The sequence below is a fragment of the Tupaia chinensis genome, unplaced genomic scaffold (assembly GCF_000334495.1).
Source record: "Tupaia chinensis unplaced genomic scaffold, TupChi_1.0 Scaffold149383_1, whole genome shotgun sequence".
Classification (NCBI taxonomy): Eukaryota; Metazoa; Chordata; class Mammalia; order Scandentia; family Tupaiidae; genus Tupaia; species Tupaia belangeri.
The window spans coordinates 1,382,630-1,390,453 of NW_006209227.1; the positions used below are offsets into that span (position 1 = coordinate 1,382,630).

At 47.4% G+C, this 7,824-nt stretch overlaps 1 pseudogene; it reads right to left on the reverse strand.

Annotated features, from left to right (window-relative positions):
* Nucleotides 1-6,851: 6,851 nt before the first annotated feature.
* LOC102484512 (sodium/potassium-transporting ATPase subunit beta-3 pseudogene) lies at nucleotides 6,852-7,613 on the reverse strand (annotated as a pseudogene).
* Nucleotides 7,614-7,824: the final 211 nt, after the last annotated feature.

Genomic DNA, 7,824 nt, shown 5'->3' on the forward strand with positions numbered 1-7,824 from the left:
GGGATGGTCACGCCGCAATCCCTTCTCCTCCATTCTCCTCTTGGGATCTTGGGCACGCACACACACATGCCCGGCATGAGTTTTAAGCCACCGGGTCCGGGACGCGAACCGCGGTCCACTACATGGGAGTCCAGCGATATAGCCATTACACTAACTGCTGGTTCCCATAACCCCCTTTATTGAACATTTTAATTATACTTGTTGTTGCCTACATTGTTGGAGTTTTTACAACACGAATGTTCCTGATACTTCCATCCCTTCTAAGTGTGATGTTTTCAAGAGGCCCTCTCAGTTGTTGGATGGAGAGTTAAACATGCATTCCAAGCGAGTTTTAAGGGAGCTGTCCCAGCCTTCCATGATTTCTAAAAAGGCAAGTATGCTATCTGGTCAGGATGTACCCTGGGGCACTCTGGGATGTGTCCCCCCCACATACCACCTATGGTCACAAGGCCACTCCCAGAGACAGTGTTGTGCCTGTACAGGTCACAGTTCTCGAATGCCTTGATTGCCCAGCTAGTCCAGGGGGTGACAGGAACAGCAAGGCCAGCAAGACTCAGATGTAAGAGCTGGGTTTCTCGGTGTCAGGGGGACTCCTGCCTCCCTTAGAGCACAGGTAAAACGCCAGGGGGGTGAAGCAGACCGATCTCTAGAGCAGGGACACCGAGGAGGTGGCTGAGGTTATAACATTCCCTCCCACCACTTACATGATTAAGACAAGAAAGAAAACAAAAAGATCACCCCGTGAGGATGAAACTCCTGGGAAAGCCCCTTAACAAGTGAGGTCGGCAATCCGCTGCTCAATATTTTCAAATGAGGAGGATACGGGATAGAACCAGGTAACATCCTCCAGGAGAATGTGGAGGAAATAATAACAACGGCAGTAAAAACAAAAGGAGTCCATACAAACAGATCCCGAGATACCCAGGGACTCAAACCCTGATTTTCCACAAACTAAGCTAGGGGGCACTCGAACCCCTTACCATCTAGCCCGAATTCCAGCACGTCTGGTGGAATCTAAGTAGGGGCTCTATAACTGCATCCAGTCAACTCTGAATCCAGGCACCTGAGGAAGGACTCGAACCCCCTGATCCAGCAGGTCAGACTTCAGGGGGCTTTCCCTTGCTAATCCCGTATGCACCAGTTTGTCTCCCAAAGAGCAGGACAGGAATGCCTGAAGAAATGCCTCTGGAGGACTTAGACTAAAAGAAATGCCTCTGGAGGTCTTACTCCCCAATCTTTCTGGAGGAGCAGTTGGTGTCTCTTGCTAGCTGTCAACAATCCCAAAAGGTAGCTCTGGGGCCCCGGGTGGCGCCTCCCCTAAAGCACTCTCCAGGTAGTTGGCAGCTGGACCAAGCGAGGCCACTCTCCCTAGGATGCCTCACCCAAGTACCCAGTAGGTACTGATCTCGCTGGGGCCTCCAAATGTCATAGTCTACTCAGTGAGAAATAAGAGGACTTCCCGACATAGCCAGATTTATTGGAGTTTATTAAGCCCGTGGCACATGGGGGGAGGGGGGAGGACTCATGTCTCTCAAAACCCTGCAGCCCTGAGTGAGAGGAGAGGGGTGGTTATAAAGGCAAAGATCACAATCGATTCTGGGTTGATATGGTGATAACAATGGAAATTGAAGGGGTGAGGAGGAAAGGGAGTGGGGTTTCCGTGTGAAAGCAGTTCCGGAAGCTGAATCGAGCAGGTTCATTATTTCTAAGGACACTCTCCAGACCTTTGTTTAATGGTCCCCATGGCTCTGGGCAGGGGTCTGGTGATTGGTGGTTACATTGCTAAGGAACATCTAAACAAAAGGGTTTCGGGCTAGTTAGCAAAGACAGTAAGACTACGAGTCACTCTGGGAAAAAGGAGGAAGCAAGTGCAAGTAAAGTTCAAAGATGGAGATGCCTCTGCTTCACTTCTTTGCACTTTCCTGTCTAAGTTGGTGTCTTCATTTGTCAAGGCGTTCTAACCTACATTAACACGGTATTGCTGTCGTTTTCACCTTTCCTAATCTAGTAGGTGGGAAAGACATGCCATGGGTTTTGTTGCGGTGGTGGTATATGTGGTTTTCTCTTTGCTCCTTCATTTTAAAAAATTTGCACTTGATTCCCAGGAGGTTGGATACCATCTCATGAAGTCACTAGCCATCTGCAAGTTTTGGTCAATTACTACTTTATATCCACTGCCTGTTTTTCCATGGAATATTCTTTTTTCCCTGATTTGTAAGAGTTATTCATTTATTGGAAACAGTATCCCTTTGCTCACACGTTGAAATGCTCTTTCTCAGTTTCTTTGACTTTTAAATATATGTGAATACCATATGGAAATTAAATTTCAATTTTTTACCTAGTCATTTTTTAATAGTGTTATTTTTAGAAAGGCCTCACTCCTTACCTCCCAAGATTAAATAAACATTCATCTATTTTTTTTCCTATTACTTTGAGTTTTGAACGTGTTGGTATTTGTATACATTGTTGCTTCTAACCCATCTGGAATTTATTAAGGTGTGAGGTAGGGATCTAGCTTTATTTTTTTTATCATGGAAAAATGTGAAGCAGGTGTTACCAACCACCTGTGATAGTCATTTTTTAAAAATTCAAATAAAGTGTGAAGAATTTAATTTTTTAAAATATTTTTTTAAAGTTCATTTATTCCATGAGTATGTATGAGAGAGATACAGCACCTCTGACAGAGTCCTGACACCACCATCCAACTCTAGCTCCAACCAGACTCGGATCATGAGCATGCCCACCCAGTGTGCTCAAGAAGGTCTTCAGGCACAAACTGGCAATCCTCCCACGTGGGTCAGCCTTGCAGAGCGTGGTGTTTTACCACTGCAACACCGTCTGGCACCATAAAGCACCTAATTTTAGACAGTATTACTTCCTGGTGAAACCTCCAGCTAAAGTAAAATACCAATACACTCTTAAGCTCAGCAATTAACTGCTTTTAATTCCTTTATCTGGTTGTGTAGCTGTAAGCTTATTATTAGGTCAGAAAGTTGTTTTTAATTTTTTCCCATAAAAATGATTTTTTAAAATTATCAATGGTCGGCCATCTTACCCTGGCAATACTTAGATGGCAATGCTAGCTGTTTCCTGAGCCCACAAAACCCATGCAGTGACTGTGTCTCAGGAGCATGGGCATTGGTCTCTCTCTAGCACAGCCTTCCATGGGTGTAGTCTAGAGAGGAGAACATTCAGCGTACCCCAAATGAATATCAAGCCACTACAATACAATTTAGGAAGAAAGGAGGTGCTGAACTCAGCTGTTCCCCACTTAAGATGATTTTTGATCAATATATTCCTCCATAGCCAAAACCAACCTGTATCAGGACTTGGGTTAAGGTACAAGTACCAAACTTAGGTCAGGAATTGGGCTCTTCTCTGAGCACATGGGCTCAGATCCTCACTGGTTGCTGCCCATGGAGCCCAAGGCCAGGAGGGAGCTTTAATTGAGCTGATAAATGGTCTTATGCATCTAAAAATCTCTTCACAAAATGGTGAAGAATACAAGAAGACTCGCGTAGGCAAGTGACAGAGAGCCTGGCTGTTCACACCAAACTTGGGTCATGGTGTGATTCGCTCTGCAACATGAGGCTCAAGAACCTTAACCTTCACGCCATTGGTTGGCCCCCTACTCACTACACTTTTAAAACATGTTTTAGGGACCAGCAGTTGGCGTAATGGCTATGTCACTGGACTCCCATGTAGTCGAGCGCAGTTCAAGTCCCGGACCCAGTGGCTTAAACTCACACTGACCACGTGTGTGTGCGTGCCCAAGATCCCAAGAGGAGAATGGAGGAGAAGGGATTGTGGCATAGCCATTCCCCCTGGGGGGTGATTTCTCGCTTTCTGTCTCTCTCTGTCTTTCTGGCAAGCTCATGTGCCATATAGCAAAAACTTCTCCAAAAAACAAACGAATAAGGGACCAGTAGTTAGTGTAATGGCTATGTCACTGAACTCCCATGTAGCCGACTACGGTTTGAGTCCCGAACCTGGTGGCTTAAACTCACACTGGGTGCATGTGCATGCGTGCCCAAGATCCCGAGAGGATTATGGAGGAGAAGAGATTGTGGCATGGCTAGCCCCCTGGGGGTGATTTCTCGCTTTCTGTCTCTCTGTCTCTCTCTTTCTGGCGAGTGCACGCACCCTATAGCAAAAACCTCTCCAAAAACAAACAAACAATTAACATGTTTTAATATCTGTTTGAGCATTTCACAAACAGGTTACCCTTCTTTTTCAGAATTTTCTTTACTCATCTTCTATGTTGATTTTCCCGAAGAACTTAAAATAATTTATCCAAGTTTGTAGAAGTATTCTGCTAAGATTTTTATGGGGTTTTACTAAATTTATACATAAACTTAAGAAAACTTGGTATCAGGGCAAGCAGACGGCATAATAGTTACATCATTGGACTCCCACATGGCTGACTTCAGTTTGAGTCCTGGACCTTGCGGCTTGAAAATCTTGCTGTGTGTGTGTGTGCATGCCCAAGATCTCGGGAGGAGTATGGAGAAGGGATTGTAACATGGCCGTCCCCTCAGGGGGTGATTTCTCAATTTCTCTCTCACTGTCTCTTTGTCTCTCACTAGTGAGCACACATGGCCTAAGGCAAAAAGCTCTAAAAAAAGTTTTTAAAAATATCTTTATGGGGTTTGTAATGGAATTTATACATAAACTTAAGGAAAAAAAAATTTTTGGAGAGTTTTTTGCTATAGGGCACATGTGCTCACTGGAGAGACACAGACAGAAAGCAAGAAATCTCTCCCAAGGGGGAATAGCCACCCTGCAATCCCTGCTCCTCCATTTTCCTTTCAGGATCTTGGACATGCATACGCAGGCACCTAGCATGGGTTTTTTTTTTTTTTTTTGGAGAGCTTTTTGCTATAGGGCGCGTGCGCTCGCCAGACAGACTGAGAGAGATAGAGAGATAGAAAGCAGGAAATCACCCCCCAGGGGGGATGGCCACGCCGCAATCCCTTCTCCTCCATTCTCCTCTTGGGATCTTGGGCACGCACGCACACGTGCCCCGCGTGAGTTTAAGCCACCGGGTCCGGGACTCGAACCGCGGTCGACTACGTGGGAGTCCAGCGACATAGCCATTATGCTAACTGCTGGTCCCGAGGCACCTGGCATGGATTTTAAGCCACTGGGTCTGGGGCTCGAACCATGGTCGACTACATGGGAGTCCAGCAATATAACCATTATGCCATCTGCTGGTCTCAACTTAAAAAGCTTAATATCTCTGAGTCAAATATAGTTTTCCTATTCAAGAAGATGTAGGCCTTTACATTTTGCTAAGCTTTGAAGTTTCCACATATAGGTCCGACATTTTTATTCAATTATTTCTGACTTTCAATAGGTTTTGAGGCTATAATAAATGGGATTTTGAAAATTATATTTTCTGGACCAGCAGTTGGCGTAATGGCTATGTCGCTGGACTCCCACGTAGTCGGCCGCGGTTCGAGTCCTGGACCTGGTGGCTTAAACTCACGCCGGGCACATGTGTGTGCATGCCCAGGATCCCAAGAGGAGAATGGAGAAGGGATTGTGGTGTGGCCATCACCCTGGGTGTGGGAGGCTGCGCACCAGTGAGTCTGCCGAGGTTTCTCAGAGAGCAAACAATTGCCATGATTGGTTCCCTTCAAAAAAACCTGACCTTTGAAACTTTGCTCTGATTGGCCACTAGAATCCCTCAGATTTGCATATATGGCACCTCATGATTGGTCCAAAAGCAACCAATCATAACCCACCATTTACAACCAATCACAGCCCACCAGCGTGTGTATAACCACGATGCCTCATAGTAGCCAGACGACCAGGAAGACGACAACTGAAGAGCCCGAAGAGCTGAAACACTGTGCAGTCTCCAGACGACCCTGAAGATCCTGAAGAGCTGACACTGCATCGTCTCCAGACGACCTGGGAGACCCTGAAGAGCTGTAACACTACATCATCTCCAGACGACCCTGAAGAGTTGTGACACCGCGTCATCTCTGTGCTGCTCACAGTAGACGACGTGACCCTTAAGAGCTGTGACACTGCGTCGTCTCCGTGCTGCTCACGGTAGACGACGCGACCCTTAAGAGTTGTGAGACTGCGTCGTCTCTGTGCTGTACCGTGCTGCCCACAATAAACAGACGACACTGTCGTCTCCGTGCCGTAACACTACGCCGCTTGTCCCGGCTCTCACTCCTTCACCCAGGAAACCTGTTCGGCTGTCCCCCCGGGTCGGGACACCTGGGGCGTGATTTCTCGTTTTCTGTCTCTCTGTCTCTGTCTGTCTTTCTGGTGAACACACGTGCCCCATAGCAAAAACCTCTCCAAAAAAAAAGAAAAGAGAAGAAAATTATATTTTCTTACATAGGTGTTTTTTGTTTGTTGACTTTCAAATCCAGTTTCATTTTCTTTTGTCCTCACATACAAAACTTCACACACCATGTTTCTTGCAGTTATTAAGTCACTTGATGTCGGCCAGGTACCATTTTATCCCTAAGATTTGTTGGCATCAAAATCTGACAGGTAACTACTATTAGATCCTTAAAATATTTACATAGCACAGCACATTAAGCTTTAGATGCTTGGCCATGAAACCAGACAAGGACAAGACTCCCCGCTCTCCACGCTCAGAGTCAGGTGTTCCCCGTCCCCATCTGGCGACTGTACACTGGTTCAAAGGGCCACAGAGGCGACAGGTGGTTACTTCAGAGGACACTGAACTGTGGTCAGAGGCACGTTGCGGTGTCACCCAGTGCCATGCACCACGCACCTTTCTCCAAGGCGGTCTCATAATTCTAAAACGGCAGGTCCAGCTGCTACAGAAAGACAGACAACACAGTATTTCCCCTGGAGACCTCTTATTCAGATGAAGCATGCATGGTGACATTGACTGCAGCTCGTCCCAGAAACTCGCCATCATCCTGGTGTTTCAGGTGGGGTGACCCATCGAACTGCCCTCAACTGTTACTTCTTTTCCATAGCTGTGGTGATCCAAGGGGACCTGGGCTGCAGCAAGTGGCTGTAGATACCCACGTGAAGTTTCCTCCCATAATATGGAAAACATTGTAAGTCCACCTGCAGTACAGTCTATCCTTGTTCTCCTTCAGGCTTGAATCCAATTATCCTCATTTGCATAAGAATACAGGGTTTCCTCGGGAACAGCCAAAATCAGGGTCATCCTTACCACTGCATAGTTGAAGTAACCTAAGAGGAGACGGACATGCAGCGTACACTGCGGCGCTCTCTGTTCAAAAAGCGCGCCATCGGGACAGCCTGCTCTCGTGCAGTATAACCCTCTAGAGACTTCTTAAGGTTTTTAATGTACCCCTCGCAGGAACTTGGATTGGACATGCTGAATGAATATTCCAAGGCAGTCGTGGGTTATGGAATAACTCTAAATCCTGGGCTAGGGATCTGGTCACGGTATTTCGGAACCTCATCGTTGAGCGTCTGAAGCATAACCCACACTGTGAATGAGAAAAGTGCAGCCAGGAACCCACAAAACACTAGGTAGAAGAGCAAGATCTAGCCCCAGCTCTTGGCGGTGCACCCCAGGAACTCTCTGGCATTGGGGTGTAGATGAAGAGCTGCCACTCGGCCAGGACCTGGTTGAAGGACATCTTGGTCCCGGTGTGTGCGGGAAAGACCGCGGGGGAGGCGAGAGGCGCGTCCAGGCTCTAGTGGTGCAGCCCCGCGGGGGCGACGGCGGCGGAGGGCGGGACAAGGACGGCCTAGGACACCTCCTCGCTAGGCGAGCGGGCGGACGAGCAGAGCCGCTGCCACGCCGCGCGCGCCGCAGCCACTCGGTGGGGACCCTGGGGGCTCTGCCCC